Below are 22,793 nucleotides of genomic sequence, written 5' to 3' on the forward strand. Positions count from 1 at the left end.
GGGACATCCAGGAGTGAGGAGATCTGGTTCTGCGTCAGCTGAGCTGTCGGTTTCCTTTGTTATCGTGAGAAAGCTGCTTGCACACTGGGGTACTCTTATCTGGAAATCGTTGGATTTGAGTGAGATGCTCTTTCATGTTCCTTCTTGCTCTCGAGTTCCAATTCCGTGATCAGTAGCAGGGAGGCGGAGCAGATGTAGCAGAGCCCCGAGTGCTTCTTTTCTTTGTCACATGTGCTTCCCCCCCTCCCCACCCCCGCCCCGATGAGCAGGTTGTCAGTTCTCTCGAATTTCTTTTTGATATGACAACATGACTTCTCTTCCAGTTCCCCACTTCTGCAGCCTGCTCCTGTGTACCGCATTCGGCTCAGGAGTAGTGTGACTGTTTCGACAAATTTTCTGGCTGTTTCCTGCCTGCCCTTCCCTGAAACAAATAGCATGAAATTCTTTTTACAGCCACCAGGATCTGCTTCGTGTTTTCCCTTTTGCCATAGCACCCCTCAGAACACACAGGACATGGAGAGACACACACTCACGCTCCCAAAGTTCCTGGCCTGGGGTTAGTCTCAAGGGTTGGTCAGTATTGTCTGGGGAGGTTCTCTGGCACATATGTGACTCCATGTGGCAGCCTGATGTCTGTATGTGACTGGCACGTAAGAGTTTGCGGTGGGTGCTGTGAATGCGACGCAGGTACTACGAGTGCCTAGGGGTTAGAGGGTAGGGCCGATGGCAGTTGGTACCAAGGGGAAGTGATTCCAGAGCTGAGGTTGCTCTTTTCTTTTTATTTTTTTATTTTTTGACAGGCAGAGTGGACAGTGAGAGAGAGAGACAGAGAGAAAGGTCTTCCTTTTGCCGTTGGTTCACCCTCCAATGGCCGCCGCAGCCAGCACGCTGCGGCCGGCGCACCGCGCTGATCCGAAGGCAGAAGCCAGGTGCTTTTCCTGGTCTCCCATGGGGTGCAGGGCCCAAGCACCTGGGCCATCCTCCACTGCACTCCCTGGCCACAGCAGAGAGCTGGCCTGGAAGAGGGGCAACTGGGACAGAATCCGGCGCCCCAACCGGGATTAGAACCTGGTGTGCCGGCGCCGCTAGGCGGAGGATTAGCCTAGTGAGCCGTGGCGCCGGCCTGAGGTTGCTCTTAATGTTTCTACTTTTTGCACAATGTCATGGTAACTTGTGTTGTCAGAGGCTGATAAAATGTTAGACGTTACCTTAGTCCAGCCTGAAATCCACCTTGGGTGTGTGTCCTGTGAGGACTTGGAGAGGTGAAGAATGAAATAGCCACACCTTCTTGATTGGTCTGAGCTCAGCTCTCAGGAATTAGAGACTGACTCTTCATCACCACACTTGAGTTCGTGAGTAGGACCAGAGGTTGGAGAGTTTCATGTCAGGGGTATATCCTGTTCTGGGAAGATTAGACACAGGTGGTTAAACAGGAACCTGGTGAGATTTGTGGTTCATTTCTAACTCATACTGCAGTATTCTGATCTTTAAAAACAGGTCAGTTTTACTAATATTTGTCACATACCAACAAAAGACCAGATGCTAAATTTTCAAAGACAAATGAAATATGATCCCTGGGGCCGGCGCCGTGGCTCACTTGGTTAATCCTCTGCCTGTGGCGCCGGCATCCCCTATGGGCGCCGGGTTCTAGTCCCGGTTGGGGTGCCACTTCTGTCCCGGTTGCTCCTCTTCCAGTCCAGCTCTCTGCTGTGGCCCGGGAGGGCAGTGGAGGATGGCCCAAGTGCTTGGGCCCTGTACCTGCATGGGAGACCAGGAGGAGGCACCTGGCTCCTGGCTTCGGATCAGTGTAGCTCTGGCCGTAGCGGCCATTTGGGCACTGAACTGATGGAGCGAAGACCTTTCTCTCTCTCTCACTGTCTAACTCTAACTGTCAAATAAAAAAAAATTAAAGAAAAGAAATATGATTTCTGTCTTCAGAGACTAACCATCTGTCTTTTCTCAAACATAACATTCTGGGGAAAACTCCCCCAATACCCAGCTCTGTCCCCTAGTCTGCTTTGGGAGATTCTCAGAGCAGGCAGGGGCCCAGCTGGTTATCACTTTCTGGTTCTTCATTTCAGGAGCAAAGTGACCATGGCAAGGCAGGGAACACTGTGTAGGTAATATGAGCGGGGTGGCAACTGTGATGGTCCTTCAGCTCCTTAAGATACCAGAGCATGGGTGCACATTCCCCAGGGACTGGAAACTGGACTTCAGAGCTTTATGAAGAAGCTTAGCAGCTCCACCGGCAGCGAATGGCCAAGCTGTCTGTAGGGAGCTACGGTTACTTCACTCTGTCAGAGGAGGATGTTGCTAAGCTAGAGGTGGGGTGGGCAGACAGGTGCGCGAGACCAGCTGATGTCGAACCTTTTTCTGAGGCCCACACACTGAGCGCGTGTCCTCTGCATACCTGGCCATCAGGGCAGCACAGCTGGGACTTCTCCCCGTCTCTCCATCCTCAGGCCTCTTGGTGCCCTGTTGTGACTTCTTCCCCCCTTCAGTTCTGTCTTTGATATTCATTTTAGTCTGATGTCATTTGTGTAAAATCACTGGGGTAGGGTGAGAAATAAATTTCCAAACCTCATGATCATTCTTAAAATTTCCATTTTTATTTGAAAGACAGTGAGACAGAGACAGGCAGACAGACAGACACACACACACACACAGTGTGATCTTCCATTTGCCAATTCATACCCCCATATACCTATAACAGCCAGGGCTGGGCCAGGCTGAAGCCAGGCGCCCAGAACTCCATACAGGTCTCCCCCTGGGGTGGCAGGAACCCAAAACTTGAGCCATCGCCTGCTAGCTTCAAGGTGCACATCAGCAGAAAGCTGGGCCAGAAGTGGAGTATCTGAGATTCAAATTAGGCACTCTAACACGGAACACAGGCATCCTAAGCTGTGCCACACAAGGGTTCCCAGGCGCCATATTCTTGGTGTTGGCCCCAGGTTCTGTATATTCTCGCTTCTCCAGGATGACCCTGGGAATTTAAATTTTTTTAAGATTTATTTCATTTATTTGAAAGACAGAGTTATAGAGAGAGGTAGAGCCAGAGAGACAGAGAGGTCTTCCATCCATTGGTTTATACCCCAAATGACTGCAAAGGCCAGAGCTGAGCTGATCCGAAGCCAGAAGCCAGGAGCTTCCTCCAGTTCTCCCATGTGGGTGCGGGGGCCCAAGGACTTGGGCCATTCTCCAGGCCATGGCAGAGAGCTGGATGGGAAGTGGAGCAGCCAGGGCTTGAGTTGCCGCCCATATGGGATGCCAGCACTGCAGTGCAGGGATTTAATCCTCTGCGCCACAGTGCTGGCCCTGGGGAACTGAATTCTAACCTGAGTATCTCTTTGACCAGCCCAGCTGCTTCCTATGTGCAGTTCAGTTCAAGGGGTGAGGAACTGGAGGCGGGAGAGAGACCAAGCAACCAAGTACTGGGTGATTAGTGTCTTTGCAGTTAAGTAGACTGAGCTGGCACCGTGGCTCACTAGGCTAATCCTCTGCCTTGCAGCGCCAGCACACCGGGTTCTAGTCCCGGTTGCCCCTCTTCCAGGCCAGCTCTCTGCTGTGGCCAGGGAGTGCAGTGGAGGATGGCCCAAGTCCTTGGGCCCTGCACCCCATGGGAAACCAGGATAAGTACCTGGCTCCTGTCATTGGATCAGCGTGGTGCACCAGCCGCAGCGCGCCGGCCGTGGCGGCCATTGGAGGGTGAACCAATGGCAAAGGAAGACCTTTCTCTCTGTCTCTCTCTCTCACTGTCCACTCTGCCTGTCAAAAAATAAAATAGTAGACTGAATCTGTATTTTTTTTTTCAAAGATTTTATTTATTTGAGAGGCAGAATTACAGACAGAGAGAGAGGGAGAGACAGAGAGAAGTCTTCATCTGCTAGTTCACTCCCCAAACGACTACAGTGGTTGGAGCCAGGTCGGTCCAAAGCCAGGAGCCAGAAGCCTCCTCTGGGTCTTCATGGGTTCAGGGGCCCAAGCACCCAGGCCATCCTCCACTGCCTTCCCAGGCCATTAGCAGGGAACCGGATTGGAAGTGGAGCAGCCGGGACTCGAACCGGCACCCATATGGGATGCTGGTGTTGCAGGTAGAGACCTAACCCTGGTCCTGAATTTAAATAAACTTTGTCCTTTATTAACTGTGACCTTGGACAATTGACTTAAGCTGTCTGAGAAACAGTTGGCCGTATCTGTGAAATGAAGGTGCTGTCCACGGGGTAGTTGTAACAATAGCTAACATGTATTGAGCACTTGGCACTTATCCATCTAGCTAATCTACTTCAGCTCTACAGATTAGGTACTATCGTATTTATCATATTTCAGATGCGGAAATTGAACACAGAGAAATTAAGTAGCATGCCTGGGTTAAGGTAACTCATCATTGCTGGAGCTGGGATTCTGAACACGGGTCAACCCCAGAGCCTGTGTCCTTAACTACTGCACTTAGGTATATAGTCCACAGTATGCTAAAAAGGATTAATCGAGGGAAGAAACATTTGGAATGCCAGGAATAGTGGTTGGCAAAGAGTGATCACTCAGTAATGGTAGCTGTTACCACCATGGGGAGAAGTCTGCTCTGTAAGCGTGATTCCATGTGGGTGTGTAGAAGATGTGGCCCTAGGTCTGGGTGAGACAGGAGAGAGGTGGATCTTCCTGCTGACCTGGGGTTTGCAATCCAGCTTTGTTAGACGGGATTTTTTTGGCAAAAGTTTTGTCCCAGCAACCCGAAAGTTGCCTGACAGGCCCCGAAAGGAAAACACCGGAACTGAAACAGGGTGGCCGTGGGGAGGGGCTCCCTCCCAGGGAACCAGTTGCTCAAGAATCACTTTTCTGACTCTGCTTTGGGCGAACCCGTCTTTATACTCCCTGATATCTGACCCTCTTGGTCAGGAGTACCAGATAAGCCATTTGTGGGAGGGAGCGGAGATGCTACCTGACTTGGCATGGGGTGAAGCATCAATACCAGCAAGCTAAGGAGACCCTGCAGGGACCTTGGGGAACCCAGCTGTGGACTGCAGAGGAAGTGGGCACGGAGCTTGTTCTGTTCCTTGTCGTGTGTACCTTGGCTCTTCACCTGGCCCACGGCCTGGTCAGTCAACAAGCCGTTCTGGCACATCTGCCCTCTTCAAGACGCTGGCTGGCTAAGGAATTTTGGAGGCTTAGGGACCTGAAGTCTGTCATGGACCTGCCACTTTTTAGTTATGTACCTTGAAAGTTCATTCTTCTTCTTCTTTTTTTTAAGATTTATTTATTTATTTGAAAGTCAGAGTTACACACAGAGAGAATGAGAGGCAGAGAGAGAGAGAGAGAGAGAGAGTCAGTCTTCCATCTGCTGGTTCACTCCCCAAGTGGCTGCAACAGCCAGAGCTGTGCCGATCTGAAGCCAGGAGCCAGGAGCTTCTTCCAGGTCTCCCACACGGGTGCAGGGGTTCAAGGACTTGGGCCATCTTCCACTGCTTTCCCAGGCCATAGCAGAGAGCTTGATTGGAAGTGGAACAGCTGGGACTTGAACTGGTCCCCATATGGGATGGCGGCACTGCAGGATGCAGCTTTACCCACTATACCACAGCGCCAGCCCCTCATCTTCTTTCTTACAAATCTTTCTCAGTTGTGAGAAAATTGCGAGGATGAAATGAAATGAAATACACAAGGCCCCTCGAATAGCCAACTTGTATATGCAGGTATTCAGTAAACATTCACAGTCACCGTTAAATGCATTTGGGGGCTGTAGAGAAACATAAAATAGACTGCCTTGCCTTTAAGGAGGTTGCACTGCAGGTGGGTGAGAGGTAACCGGTCAGATAGACATGTCAATCCCAGTGCCAAGAATGCCTGTAACCTAACACTGGCCAACATGTGTCAGGTGCAGTGAGAGCTTTGGGAGTTCAGAGGCAGGAGAGCTGCCCTGTGGGCCAGGGGTCAGGGGAGGCTTTCCGAGCAGCTGCAAGGGGTGGAGAGGAAGGTGGAGGGGCACTCCAGGAAAACCAGAATGAGGCCAAGTGCCATAAGTTCAAGGGATAGAGAAACCAGCGGGACGGGAGTCCCAGGGCTGTGGAGGAGACCAAAGGGAGGTGAGGTTTAATAGGTTGGAACCCGGTTGTTAAAGAGCTTTGACTGCTCGCCGGTTCTGTCCCAGTTGCTCCTCTTCAGTCCAGCTCTCTGCAGTGGCCCAGGAGGGCAGTGGAGGATGGCCCAAGTGCTTGGGCCCTGTGCCTGCATGGGAGACCAGGAGGAATTTCCTGGCTCCTGGCTTTGGATCAGCACAGTGCCCCGGCTGTGACGGCCATTTGGGGAGTGAACCAACGGAAGGAAGACCTTTCTCTCTGTCTCTCTCTCTCACTGTCTAACTCTGCCTTTAAAAAAAAAAAAAAAAAAAAGCTTTGAGTGCTATGCTAAGAAATTTGGAATTCATTAGAAAGCATTTTTTAAAATATTTATCTGAAAGGTAGTAATGGGGCCAGCGCTGTGGCATAGTAGGCTAAGCTTCTGCCTGTGATGCCAGCATGCCAGCATCCCATATGGGCCCTGGTTCATGTCCCAGCTGCTCCTCTTCCAATACAGCTCTCTGCTAATGGCATGGGAAAGCAGTAGAAGATGGTCCAAGTGCTTGGGCCCCTACACCCAGGTGGGAGACCTGGAAGAAGCTCCTGGCTCCTAGTTTTAGATCAGCCCAGTTCTGGCTGTTGTGGCCATTTCAGGAGTGAACCAGCAGATGGAAGACCTCGCTTTGTCTCTCCCTCTCTATCTGTAACTCTGTCTCTGAAATAAATAAATAAATCTTTTTTTTTTTTTAAAGGTAGAGTTACAGAGAGGGGAGGACACACACATGCGTGCGCATGCATATCTTCCATCTGCTGGTTCACTCCCCAAAGTCCACAACAGCCGGGATCGGATCAGGCCTAAGCCAGGAGCCCAGAACTCCATGCAGGACTCTCACATGGGTGGCAGGGGCCCAAGTAGTTGGACCATCATTTGCTCTTTCCCAGGAGTATTAGCGGGGAGCTGGATCGAAAGTGGAGCACCCAGGACTCGAATTGGCACTCATATAGGATGCTGATGTTACAGGTGGTGACTTAACCTGCTATGTCACAACACTGACCCCCATCTAAAGATTTTATATATATATATATATATTTGAAAGTCAGAGTTACACACAGAGAGAAGGAGAGGCAGAGAGAGAGAGAAGTCTTCCATCTGCTTGTTCACTCCCCAACTGGCTGTAATGATCAGAGCTGTGCTGATCTTAAGCCAGGAGCCAGGAGCCAGGAACTTCTTCCAGGTCTCCCACGTGGGTTCAGCGGCTAAAGGACTTGGCCATCCTCTACTGCTTTCCCAGGCCATAGCAGAGAGCTGATTCAGAAGTGGAGCAGCTGGGACCGAACCGGCGCCCATATGGGACACTGGCACTGCAGGCGGTGACTTTACCTGCTATGCCACAGTGCCAGTCCCCATCTGAAGGTTTTTAAAAATGCTATTTCTTCCTTTTTTAAAAAAATATTTATTTATTTTACTTGAAAGTCAGAGTTACACAGAGAGAGGAGAAGCAGAGAGAGAGAGAGAGATCTTCCATCTGCTGGTTCACTCCCCAGATGACTGCAACGGCTGGAGCTGTGCTGATCTGAAGCCAGGAGCCAGGAGCTTCTTCTGGGTCTCCCACATAGATGCAGGGGCCCAAGGACTTGAGCCATCTTCCACTGCTGTCCCAGGCCACAGCAGAGAGCCGGATCAGAAGTGGAGCAGCTGGGTCTCAAACCGGTGCCCATATGGAATGCTGGCACCGCAGGCAGCAGCTTTACCCACTACACCACAGCGCCGCCCCAAAATGCTATTTATTTCTTTGGAGGGTGGAGTGGGGGGTAAGAGAGAGAGAAAAGAGAGGAGAGGACCACCTGCTGGCTCACTCCTCAAGTGTCAGTAATGGCCCAGGTGACTTGTGCCCTCGTCTCAGCCACTGCCGGGACATTCTGTAGTTGTTTGGCAACACTGTCATTCCTGACCTGAATTTTTATGCTACCAATAAACAGTCATTTCCTTACACTTGGTAACGTGCAAATCCTTAACACTGAAAAACATATGGCCATAATCAATACAGTGAAAAAATACTGAGAACTGAGTTCAGAGTCATGAAGGAGCACCAGCGACTGCACCACAGCCCCTGTGCCGGCCACTCACCAGCAGTGGCAACAGGCATGGCCGGTGTTCAGCCTCCATCTACCGCACTGTGCTTAGACTAAAAGGTTCCTGTACACCGTATTGTATTATTATTATTTTTGGAGTCAGAAAAAAACATCAGAAGCAGTTGAGGGCCCAAGAAGTAGGTCCTCTGGGGCTGCAGAGGCTTCTACCTGTGGCCTTTATTTTTAATTTATTTTTCTAATTTTATTTGTCTGAAGGGCAGAGTCACTCCTATGGGATGCTGGCGTTGCAGGTAGTGGCTTAACCCACTGCGCGGCAGCACTGGCCCGGGGGAGCAGATTTTGGTGGAGGCGTCCTGCTGGCGAGGTGTTGCTCAAGTCCAGCCTCTAGTGAATCTGGCCAGGCCCCAAGTACTTAGCACCTAGCACTTCTTCAGCTAGCTCTTCCCTTTCATATTCCTGCAGGAATATTTAGAAGAAAGATGGGGATTATAATCGAAAACTACAAACTCCCTGCCTCGATTTGGAAATTTTATGGCTTAAATATATTTTTCTTTCTCATATTAAAAATATCACCTTTTTGAACTCAGCTTCTCTTCCTGGCTTCTACCCTTTCACCCTCTTCCTTTTTATAGACCAGCTTCTTGAAAGAATTTATAGGCTGGCGCCGCGGCTCACTAGGCTAATCCTCCGCCTGCGGCGCCGGCACACCCGGTTCTAGTCCCGGTCGGGGCACCGGATCCTGTCCCGGTTGCCCCTCTTCCAGGCCAGCTCTCTGCTGTGGCCCGGGAGTGCAGTGGAGGATGGCCCAAGTGCTTGGGCCCTGCACCCCATGGGAGACCAGGATAAGTACCTGGCTCCTGCCTTCGGATCAGCGCAGTGCACCGGCCGCGGTGGCCATTGGAGGGTGAACCAATGGCAAAAGGAAGACCTTTCTCTCTGTCTCTCTCTCTCTCACTATCCACTCTGCCTGTCAAAAAAAAAATAATAAATAAATAATTTATAGTCACTATCTCCATGTGCTAATCACCAATCTACTCCTCAGCATCCTGTACATTTTTCCCCTCATTGTGCAACTGAACCTGCACTCACCAAGATCGCCAGTGGAGTCATAAAATGCAGTCTACCCTACTCCCCTCATTTCTCCTGCTGTGTCGGACGGAGCATTTGCCTCTCTGACCGCTGCTCCACTCTGGAACTGGTCGGTTTCTGTACTCCTCGGTGGCCGTTACTTTTCAGTTTTCTTTGTCAGCTTCCCTGATGTGTCCATCCCTTAATGTCACATCCTCAGGATTCTGTCCTATGTCCTCTTCCTGCTCACTGGGACCTCTGTGACGTCAGCTAGAATCATGTGTTGATCGCTCATGTCTCTTGTTCATCTCAGCTATCTGGTGGACATCTCTCTTTGATATGCAACATGTCCTTAAGTTTGAACTTCTTGTCTTAGCTCCAATCCAGATTCCTTAGAAGAATTTTTTTTTTTTTTGACAGGCAGAGTTAGACAGTGAGAGAGAGAGAGAGAGAGAGAGAAAGAGAGAAAGGTCTTCTTTTTCCGTTGGTTCACCCCCCAAATGGCTGCCACAACCGGTGCACTGCGCTGATCCGAAGCCAGGAGCCAGGTGCCTCTTCCTGGTCACCCATGCAGGTGCAGGGCTCAAGCACTTGGGCCATCCTCCACTGCCCACCCGGGCCACAGCAGAGAGCTGGCCTGGAAAAGAAGCAACCGGGACAGAATCCGGCGCCTCAACCGGGACTAGAACCTGGGGTGCCGGCGCTGCAGGCGGAGGATTAGCCTAGTGAGCCGCGGCGCTGGCCAAGAATTTTTTTAAAAGACTTATGTTGCCTACAATGCTGGCATCCTATATGGACACCAGTTAGAGGGTTTGCTGCTCCACTTTTTTTTTTTTTTTAAGATTTATTTTACTTATTTGAAAGACAGAGTTACAGAGAGAGATTGAGAGAGAGAGAGAGAGAGAGGTCTTCCATCCTCTGGTTCACTCCCCAGGTGGCCACAATGGCCAGAGCTGCACCAATCCAAAGCAGGAACTAGGAGCTTCCTCTGGGTCTCCCACGCAAGTGCAGGGGCCCAAGGACTTGGGCCATCTTCTACTGCTTTCCCAGGCCATAGCAGAGAGCTGGATCAGAAGAGAACAGCCAAGACTAGAACCGGCACCCATATAGGATGCCGGCACTTCAGGCCAGGGCTTTAACCTGCTGCATCATAGTGCTGACCCAGCTGCTTCACTTTTTTTTTTTTTTTTTGACAGGCAGAGTTAGACAGTGAGAGAGAGAGGGAGAGAGAAAGGTCTTCTTTCCATTGGTTCACCCCCAGATGGCTGCTACGTCCAGCGCACTGCGCTGATCCAAAGCCAGGAGCCAGGTGCTTCCTCCTGGTCTCCCATGCAGGTGCAGGGGACCAAGAACTCGGGCCATCCTCCACTGTACTCCCAGGCCACAGCAGAGAGCTGGACTGGAAGAGAAGCAACCGGGACAGAATTGGTGCCCCAACCAGGACTAGAACCCAGAGTGCCGGCGCAGCAGGTGGAGGATTATCCTAGTGAGCCGTGGCGCCAGCCAAGCTTCTTCACTTTTGATTGAGCTCCCTGCTAATGCACCTGAGAAAGCAGCAGAACGTGGCCCAAGTATTTGGGCTTCTAATGCCTATGTGGGAGATCTAGATGGAGTTTCTCTCAAGTAAATAAATGAGTCCTTTTTTATTTTAAAAGGACATAGTTATTTACTTGAAAGGCAGAATTACAAAGTGAGAGGGACATATATATATATATATATATATATATAGAGAGAGAGAGAGAGAGAGAGAGAGAGATCTTTCATTTGCTGGTTTACTCCCCAAATGGCTGCAATGGCTGGTCCAGGCCGGAGCCAGGAGCTCCATTCAAGTCTCCCACGTGGGTGGTAGGGGCTCAAGCACTTGGGCCATCCTCTGCTGCTTCCCCAGGCACATTAGCAGGGATCTGAATTGGAAGCAGAGCAACTGGGACTCCAACTGGTGTTCTGATATGGGATGCGGGCATTGCAGACGGTAGCTTAGCTCACTGCACCATAATGCCAGCCTCCCTTAAAAGAATTTTTTATTTCAATGATGATACCTCACTGGTGATCCCTGGCAGAAACCTGGCACCATCATTGATTCTTCCCTTTTTCACTCCCTCACCCAATCACAGTCTTGACAATTCTACTCGAGAAATCTCTCTCCAACCCATTCATTTCTTCTTCCAACCTTATTCACCCTATTAATCAGGATTTCCTGCTGGAAATCTCTGCAACACTCTGTCTCTGGCTCTTTTTCTTGCCTCCAGTCTCGGGTCATGCCCCTTCTAATTCATTGTCCACAGGGCAGCTACAGTGGCATGAAGCAAAAGTTCTGGTGGTTTCTTTTCTCATTATTATTATTTTAAAGATTTATTTTATTTATTTGAAAAGCAGAGTTACAGAGAGGGAGAAGAAGAGGGAGAGAGGGATTGTCCATCTGCTGGTTCACTCCCCAGATGGTCACAATGGCCAGGGCTGGGCCAGGCCAAAGGCAAGAGCCTGGAACTCCATCCTGGCCTCCCACGTGGATGCAAGGGCCCAAGCACTTGGCCATCTTCCACTGCTTTCCCAGGCACATTAGCAGGGAGCTGGATCAGAGGTGGAGCAGCTGGGACTCGAACTGTACCCTTTCTGCTGTGTCCTTTCTACTGTGTCAGGGCTTGTGCACTTATTCTTTCTGCTTAGAACACTCTGGCCGTGCCTCTTGATTTTCTTATTAACTGTGGGCCCTGCTTTATTCGTCACTTCCTCTGTGACCCCATGTTAACACTCCAGTCCCCAGGAGCTGACATTGCGATGTAACAAGCTAAGCCGCGCTTACAACACCAGCCTCCCATATGGGTGCTGGTTCAAGTCCTGGCTGCTCCATTCTGACCCAGCTCCCTGCTAATGCAGAACATGACCCAAGTGCTTGTGCTCCTGCCACCCACATGGGAAACTTGGATGGGGTTCTAGGCTCCTGGCATTGGCCTGGCTCAGCCAAGATGGTGGCAGCCATTTGGGGAGTGAACCAGCAAATAGAGGGTCTCTTCCTCTCCCTCTCCATCCCTCCCTCTCTCTCTTTCTCTCTCTATAAAATAAATAAATCTTTAAAAAATATAGTTGAATAGTTTTTTAGTGTATTTAGAGTTGAGCACAATCAATATCAGAACATTTTTCTGTTTATTAAAGCATTTCTTTTTTATAAAATTTATTTATTTATTTGAAAGTTAGAGTTACAGAGAAGGAGTGGCAGAGAGAGAGAGAAAGAGAAAGAGAGATCTTTTATCTGCTGGTCCATTCCCTAAATGGCTGCAACAGCCAGAGATGGGCCAATTCAAAGCCAGGAGCCAGGAGCTTCTTCCAGGTCTCCCAGGCACATTAGCAGAGAGTGGAATTGGAAGTGGAGCAGCCAGGACTCAAACTGGTGCCCATATGGGATGCCGGCACCGCAGGCAGTGGCTTTAACTGCTACACCACGTTGCTGGCCCCTAGAACATTTTCATTACCCCAATAAGAAACCTCAAATTCATGAGTAATCATTTCCCATTCTATCCTGTACCGCTCTTCTCCCCAACTTCCTCCCTCCAGCCCCTGGGAACCATGAATCTACTTTCTGTCTCTATGGATTTGCCTATTTTGGGCATTTCACAGAAATGTAATCATAGGGGCAGGTGTTACTCATCATGTGGTGTTGCTTTGAAAACCAGTTTGAGACCTACAAGAGAACCAGTTTCACTTCCTTTATAATCAGCGTAGTATTTCAAGGCACCTGCTGCCCTGTGATTATTGGACTTCCTGTCTGTAGCCCCCCTTTTTCTTTCTTGTTCTAGCCCCAAGCAAGGAAAACTCTGGGTTCTTGTGAATCTCTGAGTATGGGCAAGAACCATGTCATCCAGAGCCCAAGTAGTGAAGGGAAACTGGCTGCTTTCCATGACTTTGACCTTTCAACAAAGGTGCTCCAGCGCCCTTCTTAGTGTGTTCACTCCCGTGTCCACTTCTGCTTTGTGATCCCCTCCCCCACCCTTCCCATAGCACAGAGCCTGCAGACCTCGGCCTGCAGACTTCGTTTGGAACTGCCCTGTCAGGAGACTAGGGGAGAAGAGTTGGGAGAGGCACAGCAGAGGCGTCCATTTCCTTCTGCTCCAGGGGTTAGTTAATGATCTACTATCAATCTCCAGCCTTGGGGAAACCAAGGTCATGTGCCAGCCCCACTCACGGCTCAGGGCAGAGGGCACTTTGTACACAGGGGACCTGCCTCTGACCTTCCCGCTTCATCTTCAGCGTCTGCAGCCATCGTGGTCTTGTATCTTTTCAGTTTTTAGGCTCTGGCTCCTCAGAGGAGTCTTCTCTGGGAGGAAAATGAGAATATCGGGCCGGCACCACAGCTCACTAGGCTAATCCTCCGCCTGCGGCGCCGGCACCCCGGGTTCTAGTCCCAGTTGGGGCGCCGGCTTCTGTCCCAGTTGTCCCTCTTCCAGGCCAGCTCTCTGCTGTGGCCCGGGAGTGCAGTGGAGGATGGCCCAAGTGCCTCGGCCCTGCACCCGCATGGGAGACTAGGAGAAGCACCTGGCTCCTGGCTTCGGATCGGCGCAGCGCCAGCCGTAGCGGCCACTTGGGGGGTGAACCAACAGGAAAAGGAAGACTTTTCTCTCTGTCTCTCTCTCTCACTGTCTAACTCTGCCTGTCCAAAAAAAAGAGAGAGAGAGAGAGAGAGAGAGAGAGAGAATATCTTCTAGTGGAAGAAAAAAAAAAAGCCTTCAGGTTTTCAAAACAAAAATTCGCAGAAACATGGGCTCCCTGCTCGTCCTCCTTCCTTATCTCTAGCAGTTTCTGAAAGCTTGGAACACAGCAGTGAGGTGTTTGCTGCTTGTACAAATATGTCTACAGAATTCCCTCAAAGCTGGGGCCCCACCTGAAGGCTTCCTGTTCTGCCTTTCTCTTTTCCAGAGGATTCCACTTCTCACACATGGGCAGAAATTCAGCTTTCACTAATCGTGGAACAAGTGATGCAGGGGCTGTTTAGACAGGGTCGTACCCATGGGGAGAGAGAAAAGAAGCCTCGAACACACCAGGGGGCAGAGCAGAGAGTGGGGTCAGTGAATGACCGTCTCTGGAGCAGAGCAGGGGCAAGGGTGGAAACAAGGAAGGAGGCGAAAGGCAGCCAAAGAATCGCAGGAATGGAGGATGTAACCCAGGGAGGTCAGGAAAGAACAGGCTGAGGCCTCTTCCTTGCCACAGAGAGAAAAGTTACCTGATCAGGGTTGATCATGGGCGTGGCCAGGCTAGGTTCTGAGACTATAGGGGTAAATGAGACAGAGTCCCTACTTTTCAAGTTTACAGTCCAAAATAACAGAGGTGTATTAGTCTGCTTTTCTTTACAATCCCGAAATACTTGACGGTATTTTTTTTTTAAGATTTATTTGAGAAACAAAATTATAGAGAAAGAGAGGGAGAGACAGGGAAAGAGGTCTTCCATCTGCTGGGTCACTCCCCAAAAGGCTGCAAAGGTTGGAGCTGGGCAGATCCGAAGCCAGGAGCCAGAAGCTTCTTCTGGGTCTCCCGCGTGGGTGCAGGGGCCCAAGCACTTGGACCATCTTCCACTGCTTCCTAGGCCACTAGTAGGGAGCTGGATAGGAAGAGGAACAGCTGGACGCAAACAAGCGCCCGGATGGGATGCTGACACCGCAGGCAGAGGCTTAACTGCCTACCAGTGCTGGCCCCACTCTTCTTATTAGACACATTTGTTCAGTGTTAATGGTCAGACTATTACATTTAGCGATCAGTAATATGGGTGCAAAATAAAAAATAAAGAAAGAAACTACATTGAAACCCTTTGCTGGAATGCTTTACACTTTCCACCAAACAGAAACTAAAAGGATCTGTTACACAATTAGTTACAAATATGGTCTTTGAGTTCTTTTGCCCATATGCATGAGTATTGTCTAAAACATGTCTCCTTCGTTGCAGCTGTGCCCGGCTGAGTTCACAAATGTGTTCTAACCTATGACTTCCCTGCCACTTCTCTGGCTCTCCTCCCTTGTTAAGCCTGTTTCCTGGCAGTTATTAAACCTTCTGCCACTGCCTTAGCTATTGCTGCTGCTAGGACCGTCATAGCCGATTTGACTTCATGGTTTAGCCAAATACTATCTGCCACCTCCATAGGAGCCAGAGCTTTCGCTGAGGTTACTAACTTATAAAGAGGAAAGATTCACAATTTTGAAGGTTCACAGTCCAAGATCGGGCAAGGCCTACTGGTGCTGGTGATGACATTCTTGCACCTGTCAGTGTCTATGTAGTCCTTACAGAGCCACGAGGATGTAATCACCAGAGCTCCACCTGATGACCCAATGTAATTCATTTACCTCTCACACCAAACACCATAACTGGATTAAATTGCCACCCTGTTACTACCATTAACTTACAACTCTGGGATTTAAATTTCTGCATGAGTTCAGTGGTCAAATCATGTTCAAACTATGGTGAGAGACAAGCAACAAACAGAGATTAGATGGGGTTGTCAAAATGTGTGGTGCTGTGCCATGGGCTGGGGTACAGCTACTGTTGTGACCACTGACATTCATGGTTCACTCACTGTCTTGTAAGAGTCTCACATGTGGAGGGACTCACAGGCCCCCAACACCAGCCTGGTGAAGTACACATTGTAAGAATCCCTGTTTTATAGGAGAAGAACCTGAGGCACAGAGACATTACACCGTCTCTGAGATCTCCCAGCTGGGACTCAGCAGCAGAATCTCCAGCACAGGTGGTCTGGCTCTGGAACCTATGAAAAAAAAAGTTAATGGGGAAATGGAATTAAAAGGTAAATTTATTTTGGTGCAAAAATTTTAAAGTCCATGTACACTATTTTTTTTTAAATTGTTATTGTTTAAAATTTTATTTGTAAGGCAGACAGATCTCCTATCTGTTGGTTCATGACCCAAATGACCACCACAGCCAGGGCTGGGCCAGACCAAAGCCAGGAGTCTCAATCCAGGTCTCCCACAAGGGTGGCAGGGAGCTAAGTACTTGAACTACCACCTGCTCCCTCCCAGGGTGCACATGATCAAGACGCTGGAGTGAGAAGCGGAGCCGGGACTCAAACTCAGGGACTCCAGTGTGGGATACAGGTGTCCAAGCAGCGGCTTAACTGCTGCATCCACCATGCGCCTCTATAGTTTTTTTTTTTTTCAATAATGTACATTTTCCAGAATCTCTCTCAAGCCCCTTTTATGCATGGACTTCAAAATTTTTTGGAGACTAAGTAAATTTATCCTTTAATTTCATTTTCCATGAACGTCTAAAAGCACCCTCAAATGTTCTTAACTAACACAGCCTCCCGTAGGTTGTGTGTAGAAACTCGGCCACTTCATGTCCGTGTGCCTTTGACCCCATGCCCTTTGACCTGAGTCTTCTTCCGTCAAAGGGAGTTTCTTCAACATCTTCTCTGAGTGCTTTTGCCTGCCCCAGGGCAATTCACTGTTCTTGTGATACTGCCCTTTGACTGCCTTGTAGTAGAAATTGCCAAGAGGCCAATATGAAAGCCAAAGATTCCTGGGAGCTTGTACTTGAGCACAAGGGAGACAGCGCAGTGGGAAGAGGGAAGTTGTGCCAACCGGCTCAATGTGGGGAGCTGGGCAGGAGTTTTTATCAGGTGGGGAGGTGTGCGGTCCCCCCTCGGCAGGTGGCCCCCAGCTAGGTGTTCTGTGCCAGGTGTGGTTTCTTCTTTTGCACGTGACATGCTGAAAATGGCAGTGTTGCTCACTACCACCTAACCAGGAAGGTCACATATCGGTGGCAATAGGCTATTCGGATTGGGGAAGTCCCTAAAGGGGCAGTAAAGAGACTTTTGTGCTGAGGGTGTGAGCACTCCTTGCTCCTGATAGGTTTGAAGTAGGTGGATATATAGTCTGGGAGATGGATCCATGTCAGGTTGGAAGGGGCTGGGTTTTATGAGTCTTGCTTCTATCCCATCTCACTTGGAGCTTGCCTAGCATGTTGTGAATATTTTGTTTAACTGAATTCTATTTTATTTGTTGGAATATCTGATTCCTTGTGTTATAAACTTCTGGAGAGCGAAGAATTTTTTATTTTCTTGGAAATTTTCAAATAGTTACCAAAGTAGAGCCAATAACGTAATGAAGGTACTCATCATCCAGCTCCAGCAACTCATTTCAGGACAATCTTGTTCATGTAAACGCCCATTTATTTTGTATCCCCCTCTCCAAGCATGGATTATTTTGTTACAAATTATTTCATTTGTAGACATTTCCACTGTACTCCTAAAATATAAGGGATCTTTAAAAAAATAAAATAACTGGGGATGGCACTGTGGCGTAGTAGTTAACCCTGCGCCTGCCGGCATCCCATATGGGCACCACTTCTAGTCCCGGCTGCTCCTCTTCCTATCCAGCTCTCTGCTATGGCCTGGGAAAGCAGTAGAGGATGGCCTAAGTCCTTGGGCCCCTGCACCCATGTGGGAGACCAGGAAGAAGCTCCTGGCTCCTGGCTTCGGATGGGCTCAGGACCAGCTATTGTGGCCATTTGGGGAGTGCATCAGCAATGGAAGACCTTTCTCTCTGTCTTTTCCTCTCACTGTCTGTAACTCTAACTCTCAAATAAATAAATAAAATCTTTAAACACAAAAAACATAACTACAACACCATTAATCACATCGAAAAATTAGTGCATCCTTAATGTTGTTAAATATGCAACCAGTGATCACATTCCTGCAGTTATTTCACATTATTCTTGCTTTCCTTCCTCTTTTTTCTTATTATTTAGTTCTCTTCCATTGCTTCGTTTGTTCTTTTCTCCCTTCATTCATAAATGGTAGGATTGTTTGAATGAGGATCCAAATCAAAAACACTTTATTTGTTAATCTTCATGTTCTACTCAACACCAAGCTTAGTGTGTAACATGCGGATAAGTTCTTAAAAACAGTTTATTGAATGAATAAATCATCAGAAATCTATTAAAAGCTCTGGTTGATTTTTGCTTGGTTTATTGGGGTGCCTTTTAACCTCTGATAACTTTAGATTTTCAAAGATTTACCTAGACGCTTGCTACTGTCATTGTGTGTGGACATCGCTAAGGTCGCAAGGTGCATCTGTGACTCAGACATTTAGAAGGGAGGGAGAAGTGAGTCCTTGCTCTCTAGTTTCTGCTTTTTGCCTGTCTTGACCTCTGTCACAGGCCGAACTGTGTTTCCTCAGAATTCTTATGTGGAACCCCAACTTCCAGTCCCTCAGAACGTGGCTGTATTTGGAGGTAGGGGCTTTAAAGGTGAGTAAGTTAAAACAAGCAATTAGGTTGGCCCTAATCAATATGATTTGGTATCTTTATAAGAAGAGGAAATTTGGAGCGTGGGCATTTGGTGCAGCAGTTAAGATACCACGGCCCACACTGAATGCTTGGTTTCAGTTATGGCTCCTCTGCTTCTGATCCAGGTTCCTGCTAATGTGCACCCTGGGAGGTAGTGGGTGATGACTCCGGGACTAGATCCCTGCCACCCACGTGGGAGACCTGGGTTGAGTTCTGGGCTTCTGACTTAAGCCTGCCCTAGCCCTGGGTGATGGGGGCACTTGAGGAGTAAACTGGCAGATAGAAGATTTCCCTCTATCTGTATCTCTCTCTCTTTCAAATAAAATGAAAATAAATTAATTTTAAAAGTTTTTTAGGAGCCAGAGTTGTTGATTAAGCTGCTGCTTGGGATGCTGGCATCCCAAGGAGCACAGGTTCAGCTCCCGGCTGCTCTGCTTCTGATCCAGCTCCCTGCTAATGCACCTGGGAAGGCAGCAGAAGACAACCCAAGTGCTTGGACCCCTGAAACCCATGGGAGACCCACAAGGAGTTCCAGGCTCCTGGTTTTGGCCTGTCCCAGCCCTGGCTGTTGTGACCATTTGGAGAATGAACCAGAGGATAGAAGATCTCTCTCTCTCTCTCTCTCTCTCTCTCTCTCTCTGTCTCTTTCCCTCTTTCCCCATTCTTCCCTCTCTCTCTCTGTAACTCTGCCTTTCAAATAAATAAATAAATCTTTATTTAAAAAAAGTTTGTTTTAGAAAGAGGAGGAAATTTGAACTCAGAGAAACACCAGGGATGTGTAGGCACAGAGAAAAGACTGTGTGAAGACGCAGCAAGAGGGAAGCAATCTGTGAGCCCAGGAGCGAGTCCTCGAAGAAACCCAATCTGCTGCCACTTCAATCTTGGATCTCTAGAACTATGAGATATAAATTTGTTAAATTTTTTAAAAAGATTTTACTTATTTATTTGAGAGGTAGAGTTATAGACAGTGAGAGGGAGAGACAGAGAGAGAGGTCTTCCTTCCGTGGTTCACTGCCCAAATGGCCACAACAGCTGGTCCTGAGCCCATCCGAAGCCAGGAGCCAGGAGCTTCTTCCTGGTCTCCCACATGGGTGCAGGGGCCCAAGCACTTGAGCCATCTTCCACTGCTATCCCAGGCCACAGCAGAGAGCTGGATAGGAAGTGGAGCAGCTGGGACTAGAACCGGCGCCCATATGGGATGCCAGCACCACAGGTGGAGGATTAACCTACTGCGCCAAGGCACGGGCCCCAGTAAGGCTTGAATTCCCAACGTGATGCTGGAGATATGACAAACTGACATCCTGTGAGGCATGACCACTTCCTGGTCAAAGCTGAGTTTTGGTTGGCCTTCCAAAAAGTTTGATTCCATTAAGTAGATTTATTGCATAAGGAACAGACACCTCATACTTGAAATTTACAAATGTGAACTGCTTTGGTTTACCATCCTTTTTTTTTTTTTTGGAATTTTTACCTTTATTACTCGCCCAGCCTGGTGGGAAAGCTCGAACAGAAGCTCCTCTGTCACTTCAGATTCAGGATTGCCCACAGAGTGCGATCCGCTTCTGCAGCTGCTGTCCCCATTTCAGCGTCGCCCCCTCCCAGCCCAGGCCCAAGGGTCCCGCAGAGCCCCCACTGCGCAATCTCGGAAGTCCAGCCTGTGACTTTTACCATGATTTGTGTATCCATTCATCTGTTGATGGGCATTTGGTTTATTTCCTCATTTGGGGTATCGTGAATAATGCTGCTATGAACATTTCTGTACAACTCTGTGTGGATATCTGTTTTCATTCCTCTTGCATAAATATCTTAGAGTGAGATTGTTTATAATTTTTTTAAGATTTATTTTTCTTGGGGCTGGCGCTGTGGCTCACTTGGTTAACCCTCCGCCTGCAGCACTGGCATCCCCATATGGGCATAGCACTGGCCGTAGCGGCCATTTGAGGGGTGAACCAACGGAAGGAAGACCTTTCTCTCTGTCTCTCTCTCACACTGTCTGTAACTCTACCTGTCAAATAAATAAATAAAAATCTTAAAAAAAAAAAAGAATACGTATGAGAATCACTTGGGAACTTTTCAGAATATATGAGCCCAAATCTCATTGCAGACACACTGTGTGTGCTTCTCCAGGGCTGGTGCAGAGGCTTATGCCACAGTGGAAAAGTCCCCCTGGTAATTCTGCACACCCTTACCTAACACACCTGACTGTTGTATCAGGACATCTCCAGCCTGGCCGCGTGTCAGAAACACCTGGGAAGGTTTACCAATGCCTCAGACCTATCAAATTGGACCTCAAGAGTAGGGTTTGGGCATCAGTTGTTCCGCTAATAGATTTTCCAGTGATTCCACTGTAGTCACGTTTTCCAATAGGTTTCTCTCGAAGCCTGTGTCCCTGTTTTATATTATTGTTCCCGTGTCTTATCTTCTCTCTTGGGCTTTATGCCCACTGGGATGAGGACCCTGCCTGCCTCATTCCTGCATCTTTCATGAGCGTGTGGATTGATCACCAGGAAGACTCAATCACATGAAGTTTGTGTTCTGAGTCTCAGCTTCAAACGTTAATGCTACAATCCTTGTCTTTCATGAGGTCAAAAGTTGCTTGTCAGGAAGGTGTCGTTCTCTCCAAAGTACAGATAATGCAAGAAGATGACCCTGGTTGGTATTCTTTTTTTTTTTTTTTAAGATTTTATTTATTTATTTGAGAGGTAGAGTTACAGACAGTGAGAGGGTGACACAGAGAGAAAGGTCTTCCTTCCGCTGGTTTGCTCCCCAAATGGCCACAGTGGCCGGAGCTGAGCTGATCTGAAGCCAGGAGCCAGGAGCTTCTTACGGGTCTCCCACGTGGTTGCAAGGGCCCAAACACATGGGCCATCTTCTACTGCTTTCCCAAACCATAGCAGAGAGCTGAATCGGAAGAGGAGCAGCCAGGACTAGAACCAACGCTTATATGGGATGCTGGCACCACAGATGGAAGATTAACCTACTGCACCACAGCGTCAGCCCCTGGTATTCATTTTTATACATAGCATTGGGACCAAAAATTATATGTTTCTATGGGTTAGAGGTGCAAGGATGTGTAGGGAGACGAATCTAATTAGAATGGAAGAATTGTTAGGGAGTGGTGACTAAAAAAAGCAAGCAAGATGGTAAAGAGAAGAAATCTGAATAGGGCACTGGTGACTCCTGAGTAGGAGAGTGGAGGAGTTTTTAGGAAGATGCAGTATGCCAGGAAGACCTCAGTAGAGAGACTGGAGACAAGAAGTTATTTTTTTTATTTATTTTTTTAATTTTTTGACAGACAGAGTGGACAGTGAGAGAGAGAGACAGAAAGAAAGGTCTTCCTTTGCCGTTGGTTCACCTTCCAATGGCCGCCGCGGGCGGCGGGCTGCGGGCGGCGCACCACGCTGATCCGATGGCAGGAGCCAGGTGCTTCTCCTGGTCTCCCATGGGGTGCAGGGCCCAAGTACTTGGGCCATCCTCCACTGCACTCCCTGGCCACAGCAGAGAGCTGGCCTGGAAGAGGGGCAACCGGGACAGAATCCAGCTCCCGACCGGGACAGAACCCGGTGTGCCGGCGCCGCAAGGCGGAGGATTAGCCACTGCGCCGGCCCAGGAGACAAGAAGTTAAACGATGCTTGGAGCGGTTGTCGAAGGCCTGGGTTAGTTTATGGGAGTTTATGGGAGTAGAGGGAAGGAAAAAATGGAAGAATGTTAATAAAAAAAGAAGTAAATAAATGACCGTCAACCTTTGATAATGCGTTGAATCAGCACAGAGGCCGGGGAGAACTTGAGGTGCTCACTGTGAGAAACGCGTGCGCTTGGAGGGGGCACCTTCACTGAGGAGCAGTCTCAGGAAGCGTGTGGGTGCAGGTGCCAGGAGTGCTGGGAAGTAGTAGGGGCTGCAGATGCAGATGCATTCCACACACAGGCCTTTGAGGACAGAGGGTGGGGTGGGGGAGGACAGGGAGGGTCTGAGTACTAACTCCGGTGTGGGGCCCAATGCGTAGACAGGGGACGGAAGCAGAACACCCTGGAGGGATAAAATTGTCTGTGGTCTTAGATGTAGAAGCGTAGTGTAAGGACAATGAAAATACCTTTGAGTTTGGCCAAGAGGTGGGTACTGATTTTCTGCCGCTGCCAGCGGTCTGGGGTGTGAAGAGGCTACTGCCGGGGCAGAAATAGGTGAGCAGGAACAAAGCCAGCAGCTGGACCTCAGTTGTGTGGAAGTGAAGGGGTTGGGATCACAGGTCAACTCTCGGTGGAGTTCATAAGGGAGAAAGAGATCTGGCCCTCCGAAAGGAT

The 22,793-nt window shown here is 49.0% G+C and overlaps 1 long non-coding RNA gene across 1 annotated transcript in view; it reads left to right on the forward strand.

Annotated features, from left to right (window-relative positions):
• The window catches only part of LOC138846443 (uncharacterized), a 56,491-nt gene that overhangs the window by 19,907 nt on the left and 13,791 nt on the right, over positions 1 to 22,793 (forward strand). The window lies entirely within an intron of this gene.

The sequence above is a fragment of the Oryctolagus cuniculus genome, chromosome 18 (genome assembly GCF_964237555.1).
Source record: "Oryctolagus cuniculus chromosome 18, mOryCun1.1, whole genome shotgun sequence".
In the NCBI taxonomy this organism is placed as follows: domain Eukaryota; kingdom Metazoa; phylum Chordata; class Mammalia; order Lagomorpha; family Leporidae; genus Oryctolagus; species Oryctolagus cuniculus.